The sequence below is a fragment of the Engraulis encrasicolus genome, chromosome 8, assembly GCF_034702125.1.
Source record: "Engraulis encrasicolus isolate BLACKSEA-1 chromosome 8, IST_EnEncr_1.0, whole genome shotgun sequence".
Classification (NCBI taxonomy): Eukaryota; Metazoa; Chordata; class Actinopteri; order Clupeiformes; family Engraulidae; genus Engraulis; species Engraulis encrasicolus.
Window position 1 is genome coordinate 27570772 of NC_085864.1, and position 9913 is coordinate 27580684.

The window sequence follows — 9913 nt, forward strand, 5'->3', positions numbered from 1 at the left end:
GAACGTACACGCACGCTGCACAGTCTGAAATTACGTCATTGACAATGCATGCTGAATTTCCATGTTTTACACTGTGAGTGAATCCCATTTGTCAGCAGAATATTTTATTGCCTCTTTGTTGTTTAGGGAATCAAACAACATATAGGTTTAGTGCATTTAGGACTACATTTAAATAATGCAAACCTAGTAACCTGCAAACACTGCATTGCACAACCTATAATCAATGTCCACTCTAAGCCCTTTGAAGAAGTGAATGACCATAGTATGTCCACAAATGCTTTTTTATAGGCCCATTGCAAAAACAACGTAGCCTACGCTTCTGGCTGCTCGGTCATGCTTGGTACGGGAGAGACAGGCGCATCATGAAACAATAGCCTGCAGTCTGCTAGCTTTGTGCACACGAGGGCAGCATAGCCTACTCTTGGAATTGGGAAGTACGGCATGGTGTTGGAACTGAAAAGTTAAAAAAAAAAAAAAAAAAAAAAGTCCAGTCTGTGAAACATGTTGTTATTACAATGCATTGTCTATTTTTAATAGATGTTCAATTACCATTTAAGTTTACTTCATTATTTAAAAATAGGTATGTGATCGGATTGCCTATTCTTATCTCTGTTTTAACGCATGGTTGGACAGGCGTCGTGCTCTCGTGGCTGTATGCACAATGAACCCGCATCCAATAGCAGCACTTTTCGACGTCGAGTTTTCATTTGGCCACCACATGCACTTGAACGTGCGCCCTCGGTCTCATTAAAAAAAAGACTTGTGCTAATGGCGTCACTATATGCGCCACTCACTTTAAGAAGTAAATGCGATATAATTTCACGTTATGGAGAGATATGCGTAACAAACACTGCCTTGGTTTAACATTTTGCATTTCTACAACCCGAGGTTATTGCGCACAGAATAGGTCATACTCCGTGCCGTTGTATTTCTATTGTTCTTTGTTTCTCATAGCCTAAGTGTACCACTGTCCTGTGGCTTTGCTGATAGTTGAAAACGCTTACAATTAAAGAACATGGAAACATGAAGCCAAACAATGCTGTGCGCTACCATCATGTGTGACTACGTCACTAGACATTGTATTTTGTGGGCTATGTTGGAATGTCGACAGGAATTGTCCAAGTATGAAACAGGGGAGGGCTATAACATATTTCGTCGGAAATGGGCCGTAGACACCCTACCAGAAAACCCCAAGCTTTTGGTCATGTATTTTTGTGCGAGTGATTGGACATCCGCGCAATGGATATAGCAAAGATCAAGCATGGTAGGAGCACGAATAGCTGGATGCAGTTTTGCGTCAGAACTGGAAAAGGAAGGTCCTCCCCCTGTGTTTGCAAGCTACTGCTTTTCTCTCCTTTCACCCTCCCTCCCTCTCTCGCTTTTGGCATCCCCCATCCCCCACTCTGTCTGTGAACGCTTGTGTTTCCAACGCTGCTTGCAACCCGAAATCGCCAGAGCACAGCGAGCCGGAGGAGGAAACCGCCAGTTTTACGCAAAAGAGGAAAATACTTTGAAATATAACTAACCTAAATAGTCTGGAAACACGTAAAGGACCTAATAAACACACAGCCATTCGTCTTGATTGGTAAGTCTTGTGTTTTGTTCAAACATCAGGCCGATTTCCCTCTCTCGCTACTGTTTTTGCAATTGTTCAAATCTGAGATTGCATGATTCGCGCAGGGAGGGGGATAGTGCTGATGGTCGTTTGTTATGAAAGGGCAACTTAGGGGACGAATGAACATCATGGATAGTTGCAATATAAACAGCATTTTCTTTGGTATGACGCTTCAGATACACAGTTATTGATCACCAGTTAGCAATCCGGGAACAGCCGAATGCTGATGCAGGAAAGGAGCGAATATAAAACGTGACAGCGTCAGTGGAAGCGACTGCGACGGAATTGTCTCCCGTGCCGACTTCTTTTCATACATCTTCAGCGAGCTGCATTCCACGCAGTAGGCAAAGGCCAACCAGCCTTTCAAAATGGTGTCGGTAGTTTTTTTGTGCGCGTCTGACCATTTGAAAAACACGGATGATTATTAATGTAGGCCTATGTTACTACGCCAATGCCGAATCACGCTGTGAAAGTGTGTTTATGAAAGAACCAGATGTCATTTAGGCCTACATGACAAAGAAAAGCAACGTTGAAAAAAATCTGAACAAAACACTGATATTAGGTCTGAACTATTCATCTTATGATATATTGAGTTTCTTTGTCTCGTGGCTGTTGATAGGCCTACATCAGGCCTGATTTCGGAAATACATTTAGCTACATTGTTTCAAATGGTTTGACGCACATTCGCATGAATTAGTCTGGCTGTTTTTACGGCTTTCTGTGTGTCCGTTTCTAAAAATAACATTTTTTAAATTTATAACCTCCCCTTTTTGTAAACTGAGTGTTCATAGTTCTGTGTTTTCATTGTTTATATATTTATGTAATGTATGTTTACATTGCGAACGCCTGGTGATGTGAAAGAGGTAGGGTGCCGGCCTGTTGTCAGCATTGTGCGTCCTGGGAGCTGAGCATCAACGTGACACGGTCTATAGCCTACCATTCATCCCTGTCAATAAACGCAGCCATAGTAATCAAGACAGGAGGATGATTAAAAACATGAGCTGAGTTACTGTCTGAGCTTTAGAAATGTAATGAGCTAAGCTAATTGTTTTAGTTTTTTGTTTTTTGTTTATTCATCGAGTAGGCCTATGCATTGTTGGTTTATGTTTCACACTTCAATAAAGTTAGAGCTGAACAACAAACTCAACTAAAAGAAGATTCAGCGATGTTTTTCCCAGATCCAGACTCCACATTTCTATATACTGTATATCTATCCATATATCTGTCCTATAAACCCATGTGAGTGTGCAATACTTAATATACTATTGAACAGCCCATTAACAACATCAGTTTATTCTATTTGTTGTAAGGTTTATCATAATGGCCAGGGGTGCATTTCTCGAAGCCATAGTCGTCGGCGTTAGCTACTTTGTTGTTAGCAATGCAATTTCCCATTGACGACTACCCAAGTTGCTAACTGGCTAACAACTATGGTTTTGAGAAACGCACCCCAGCTGTCTTACCATGACTGACTAATGTGACTAATGACTCCTGACTCGGATAGGATAAAAGAAAATGTAGAAAATTGAAGTGCAGTGGCATTTAACTATTGAAACAAATGGTGTGGCATGCTTTTGTTTAGTTCTGTCCAGTGTGCAGGGGAGAGAGAGAGAGAGAGAGAGAGAGAGAGAGAGAGAGAGAGAGAGAGAGAGAGAGAGAGAGAGAGAGAGAGAGAGAGACGTGGGAACACGTCTTCACCCTGTTTGTAAACTCGCCTTTGTGGTCCTTTGTCAAAGCGGTGCCAAGAATTAAAATGAGGACACCAAGTGATGACCAGCTCTCTGAGCTCCCAACAGTAATCCCATTCACTAACAGCAACAGCAAGGAGTTCTCTCTTCCTCCTTTTTTTTCACTGCTCACACCAATTGCTGGCTCTTGCGACACTGGTATTTAGTAAAAAGATCTGTTTGTTTGCGTGTTGCTGCATGGCACATTCAGTTTCAGTTGAAAAGTGTGCAGCAACGCAGATGCTTCCTTTGCATCTGAAGCGAGATGACTGGATCTGCATACAAGCTTTCCTTGTGCAGATGTATGTTCTTATTCAGTCGTAACTGTTCTAAAGAAAACGAGGACTCCAGACTCTTCTATTAGATGATTTACCTCTTAACTTAACCTGGTTTACTCCTGAACCAGCTTCTTATCCCTCAGATGTCTTTGGCCCTTTTGGCTGGCGTCCTGCCTGAGGTTCATGCTGTCCAAAAAGCACTCACATCATTAGTGCAGGTGCTGGGCCTAACAGACAGAAACGTAATGTAGGTAGTAGTTTGGGAGCATTGATCAATGTTGCAGACCTTTATAATTTTTCATTGTAGGTCTATAATGTTAATAACTGTATTTGTATAGCACAGTATCATACAAGGCATGCAGCTCAAAGTGCTTAACAAATGGATAAACATCAATGTTAAAAATGAAAATAAAAAATGAGGTAGAAAAGAGAGACTGAAACTGTCCCTATGGCTATCAGTGGATAGTACTCAGCTAAGCTGTAGAACCCCTGCTACTGATGAGTGTAAGGGCATAGCGGTACCCTAGGTGGCCATGATGGAATTACCTTCACCTACAAGGGTTGATATGATTAGCACTCACAATGAAACCGGAGCAAAAAAAACCCTCTGCTATTCCTTCTCTGCGTTTCTGTGTCTGTGTGTCTGTGTCAATGTGGATATATGTTGTGTTTTTGGCACCTGAAAGGATGTGCCCTGTCCCCAGGGTGTGTTGGTTTCCTTGTGATAAAGCAAAGCATTGCATTGTGGGGGGATTTTTTTGTATCCCCAGTGGCTAAAGAGAACCTCAGAGAACCTCATGGTGATGCAGATGGCTTTGTTTGTTTGTCAAACCTCTCTCAAGGCTTGCCACTGTTCTCTCTCTCTCTCTCTCTCTCTCTCTCTCTCTCTCTCTCTCTCTCTCTCTGTTAATAGAAATATGGTGCATGTAGCCAGCATCTGTACTATTGACTTGGCAAGAACACCTGATAGGCTACCAAACATGTTTGCCTTTTTTATTTTGTCAGAAGGTCATAGCCAGCCTGTCCTATCAGGTGTGTCTAGCAATGGAAATGTGAAATATCTGGGCACGGAAATGTGATGCTTTGCTGTCGCAGTTTAAATTTAAATTCCACTCAGCATACAGGGTTACTTTTGCAGCCCAAACAAGGAACTATTAATTCAAGTGGATAGATCTTTCAAGTCAGTTAGTAGTTTGGTTTTCCAAAATGGAAGACTTTCATAAGGTGAAATGACTAGTCATTTTATACTTTATTGCCAGTCAAGCTGAGAAAGCGTTTGTGCGAGTGAGGCATCCATTTTCTTGTTTTGTCAGCAGCATTTGGTAGCGGCTCTAATGCTGCTGCTGATGCATTCTGGGCAGGCACAGGAAGAGTGGCTGTGCGTGCCGAGGATGATGGGAAGTCTGTCGCATCCATAATTGATGATTGTGTTCATCTTAAATACGGTGCTTCATCTGGTGCTCAACCATGACGGGCTCTCTGCTTCAACAGAATGGAGGAATTTTCTTGTAGGGCTGGGCAGTGCCTCTTTCAAACACACACAGTGTGAGGGAGGAACTTAATCTTTGAATGTTCAGTGCAGCTCTTAAAGTGCTGTAATAACATTGTAATGGAAGGTTGTCGAAGAGAAAGATGTATAGCAGCCCCTACACGACTAGAGTGGGGGAAGGGCAGTCTGTGTCAGCGTCGGTGAAAGGCTGAATTGTAAACATGGCACTTGCCTCCCTAAGGTCACAGAGCTTCAACCTCAAGTGTAGTAGCCTAACTCCAATGCTAACAAATATGACCTTTCACCTTCCTGTAAATTCAATACTTATTTAATCTCAGCTAGCCTGATGTGTTCTCTTAAACATTCAAACGTTAGCCTACTTCTCATTCAGCAGATATGGCTTCATTGTCCCAAGTTCTCAGACACTACCAGCAGTGCTCCCAATTATAAGTTGAGGGAGGGGAAGCACATGCCAAGGTTGAAGCTATATTTGGGAGCAGATGTGACCGTATGGACCAGACCTGTTTTTCTTTGTTCCCGACCAGCAAAAGACCTTGTCAGCCATGTTGGGACAGCTAGCTAGCACCTGTTCACTCTGTGACGAAGTCGAGGTGCTAAACAAAGATGCAAACAGATGCATACTGAAAAACAATGAGGTTTGGGTTGGAGTGTTAAGAACATGCGAGCAGAAGATGCACATTTCATTCAGTGTCACAAAGACTGAGTGTCATGACAGGAGCCACCACATGGCTGGCCGTGTATATTTTTAGTCTTTTAGCCTTCTTGTTTGCCCATGTTGGTATGCGTTATTATGCTGTGATTTTATATTAGTTGGGACGAGGTGCATCGTCTAAGAGCCTCCTCCTTTGTTTGATGTGTGCACTGCACTCGTGGTTGTCGTGAAGCAATTGGACATAATAATGGGGCCAGTGTAATGCTAACTGACGCAGATTTGCAAAACTAAACTGAGGCTGTTACTTCTGACACTATGCACTTATACACGAACGCATGCACTCGTAGTACACACACACACACATACACACACGAGATCAACTGAATGCTAATGCGTCCTTAACTCTGTTTGTCCTGTTGTGTGTTGCTGTTCACATTGGTAGCCGACGTAGCATCTTACCGTTGGTGTCGTACTTAATGAGCATAGGCTAGTGAGTTATGTAATGCTAACGTATAGCCAGGGCCCGTAAAAACAGATGCTCTGTGGGGAGAAAGGGAGGCATCCTCCTTTGTGTAATTCCTCTTAAGACAAGAAAAGGGGGGAGTGGGTGTTAGCTGTGTCCCCCATTCAGCTCATTCACTGTTACACACACTACACACTTTGGCCCCCCTGATGCTAGGGCCCTGCCTTGGTACTTGGAGAGGGGACGTCAGTGAACTGAATTACCATGATTAGCATTATCTTACTCTGCCATAAAAGCGTAGCAACCAGCTGCCATCAAGGTCACGTTTTTTTCCCTCTTGTCCCGGGTGGGCCTTTAAAATCTCTGAGGGTAAAGAGTTCAAAAATAGAAAATCTGGGGAAGGGGGAATGTTTTTTTGTGTTGGCAGAAGCCTGGGATGTAGTCTATAAATTTATGTCTGCCTTATCACATATCCCAGATGTGTTGCCAGAATGATTCCATCAGACCCATATCCGCACCAAGGCATTCAATCAGTTCTGCCACTTCAATCGGCAGCATAGATTGATATCTAATAGTATTCCCCCTCTCTCTCTCTCTCTCTCTCTGTCCCTCCCCAACTGGCAGTCGTACTGACATATACAATCCCAAGCTATGACTCGTATTCTGAATTGCCGTGTTAAAGGGCCGGTGAGCGGTTAAGCTGCTGCATCACTGCGCTTAAATTGGTTAGAGCCTCTATCTGCCCGTGATGCGATGGCAGGCTGACTGGAAGCTCTTGACAGCACCAAACTCGATCCAATATCACCGAAAAGGCAAAATCTGACCGCCGCCGCAGAGTTCTGGACAGTCAGGTTGATAGACAGATAGAATCTGACATGGGGAGGGAGCTGAGGAGAGGATGACTTGACACATCCATGAATGATGAATGAAGGACCCTTCTTTTCACCCCTCCCCCTTCCATCCCTCCCTCCCTCCCTCCCTCCTTTCACTGTGCACTCTCTCAACCCTTTATTTTTCTGGAGGAGGTATTTTGGACGAATGAGGAGAATGGGGGAATAATTGGCTCGGATGAGTGAAAGAAGTGGGTCCATCCCTGATGTGCTTGCTGTCCCTTGTTGTTGCCACAGGGGAGTGAGTGGAAGGACTCCCCTGAATGCCAGTCCAGGCATCTATCCCCCCCACACATGTGTTGGTTTTTGCTTCAATTGTCTGAGGCATAATGGTCTTTACAAAGCTGAGGTAGTGGTATGCTGAAAGGCGGCTTTAAGGAAGAATGGGCTTTTTTTGTACCCCTCCGGCCGGTGAGAGAAATAGTCTGAAAGAAAGCCGTTAAAACAATGGCATTTTTTTACAGAGGTGAAGAGTGGCTGGGGCAGGGGGATACTACTGGTACTCCCACCACATCCTCCAGTCCCATTGCCACACTCTCACAACTGTGATCAGGACTGATTGACTTAAAGGTGCACTGTGTAGGATGGTGTCCAGAGTAGGTGTTGCAACTATGCTGCTCATAGAAACTGTGCCGCCTATTGCCTAATTTGATCTTTTTATGAATATTTACTAAGTAATAAACTGATATCTACCAGAATGACCAAAGTACATGAAGTTTTGTGGCTAAAAATGTCTACTTCTAGAAATTCAAAATGGCGGCCATGGAGAAGGCCTTTTCATGTATTAAAAGTGCAATTTTCTCAGTCATAATGTATACTTAGAATTTGATGGTGGTGGTGAGAATTTTACATTACATTACATTACATTACCTTAGTATTTAGCAGACGCCTTTGTTCAAAGCGACTTACAAGGAGACTTACAAGCGACTTACAATTTGTGAAAAAGATAACATTTGTCAATGGGCAGCATGAATTCTGGAAATAAACTACAAAAAATATTACACAGTACACCTTTAAGACTTGATTACAGTGAAGTGCTACAGTACTACACTACCACAGCATTGCAGTATGTTATGACAATGGCAGTTACCATTCTGGTAACAACAAATTTATAACATTCAGAAACGGTGTCTTTTACACATTAAGTGATGGCTGTGGAAACACAGGCAAATACTCCAGCTCCAGATATAGTCTACTTCTGCCAGCCTGGCTATGACCTAAAGGTCACACTGTCCATGGCAGCCCATTACACAAAAACAATGTAAGGAGATTTGTGCGTGGACAAGGCATTAGCATCGACAGTACAAAAAAAATCTGAACTTTGCCAAGTTCTACATTTGCCAGAAGTCACCGGCAAATGTTGTCTCCATGGGCAGAGCTATAGGGGGCCAAGCGGGGCATTTGCCCCTGGGCCCAGGGCCCTCCTGCATTGGTAATGGGGGCCCTATTGTGACCATGGCAGGCCATATGGGGGGGGCCCTATCAGTGTTTTTCCCTTGGGCCCTGTGTGCAATTGTTCAGTCACTGTTTTTCTCCCATCGCCTTTGGGATGACACCATGGCAAACGCGGGTTGCAAAGGCCTGACATACTTTTGGACCCAACCTGAGTGCTGTGCTCGACGTGCGTGATTATTTTAGTTTGCAGCTATGGGCTATGCTTTGTTAGAAGCTTTTCCGAAGCCAAGAACCACAAACATCTTGGCTACACGGGGCATAGACGTGCAGTAGAACACGACATGTTTGCTACACAGGACATAGACGTGCAGTGGAACACGACATGCTTGCCCAGGGTTCCTGACACAAAGATTGGTAATACTTTAGAATAACTACCTATAAACAGCTTTATAGACACTTAATAACTAATGAACTATTTATCAACAAAATGCTTACAAATGTTTATAAATGGGCAAGTTAACACATCAGACATGGCACAGTCTCATCGGTCCTGGCGGTTTCTCCTCCAAAGATCATTAAACACATAAAACTCACACATTATAACTGTCCACTGTGCAGTCGTAGTTTGGGTCTTACTCATTTACAAACATTTGCAAATGCTTTGTTAAATATTAATTATTATTAAATGTTAATAAAGTGTTTATAAAGCTATTTTGAGTAGTTATTCTAAAAGTGTTACCCAAAGGGGTAGCACTTCACAATAAGGTTTTATGAGCAACATCATACAAGAGCCTTTGTTGCACTCCACCTCGACCACTCCACACCGGCAGATTTAGCACATGCAGTGCTAATTCAACACTATTGTATTCTGAGATGATATGGTACCAATCGATGTTGATTATACTCTTATCGTGCAACATCTCTTTGAATGTATACTTAACACTTGGAAAGTTGGATTAACACTGTTTGAATGTGCACATGGCTCTCCTGTGTTAATTCAACACTTAACACTTAATTCAACATTTCAGTGTGATGGGCTCTGTTATGGTAATATTTCATCTGTCTCTCTCTTTATTTCTCTAACCCCAAAACACACCTTGCATTGTGTGTGAGCCTGCCTCACAGGAGTTTTTTTTTTATTGAATTACAACTTTTAGAAATTAGATCAAGTGGAGGGTCTCATTTGTCTATTGCAATTGAACAGTCACAGTGTGTGCACCCTTAGGGTGGAGTGTTATGATCACATTACAGGGCATTCTAATATGGACGACATCACAGGAATATCTCAGACAGAAAATTAGTTTGGGGTTAATTTCATCACGGCAACACAGTTTCCCAATTTCCTGTTGTTTACTTTGTACAACATTAACCGTTGTTTGATAA

At 42.9% G+C, this 9913-nt stretch overlaps 1 protein-coding gene across 3 annotated transcripts in view; it reads left to right on the forward strand.

The window, feature by feature from the left end:
- The first annotated feature begins 1294 nt into the window (after nt 1-1294).
- Nucleotides 1295-9913, forward strand: part of fam168a (family with sequence similarity 168 member A) — a 47618-nt gene continuing 38999 nt past the window's right edge. The window contains exon 1 of one of the 3 annotated variants that reach the window (XM_063205333.1): nt 1295-1585. The gene's annotated coding sequence lies outside the window, so the exon portion shown is untranslated. The remainder of the gene's footprint in view (nt 1586-9913) is intronic. The other 2 variants (XM_063205331.1, XM_063205332.1) reach the window with 2 other exon arrangements.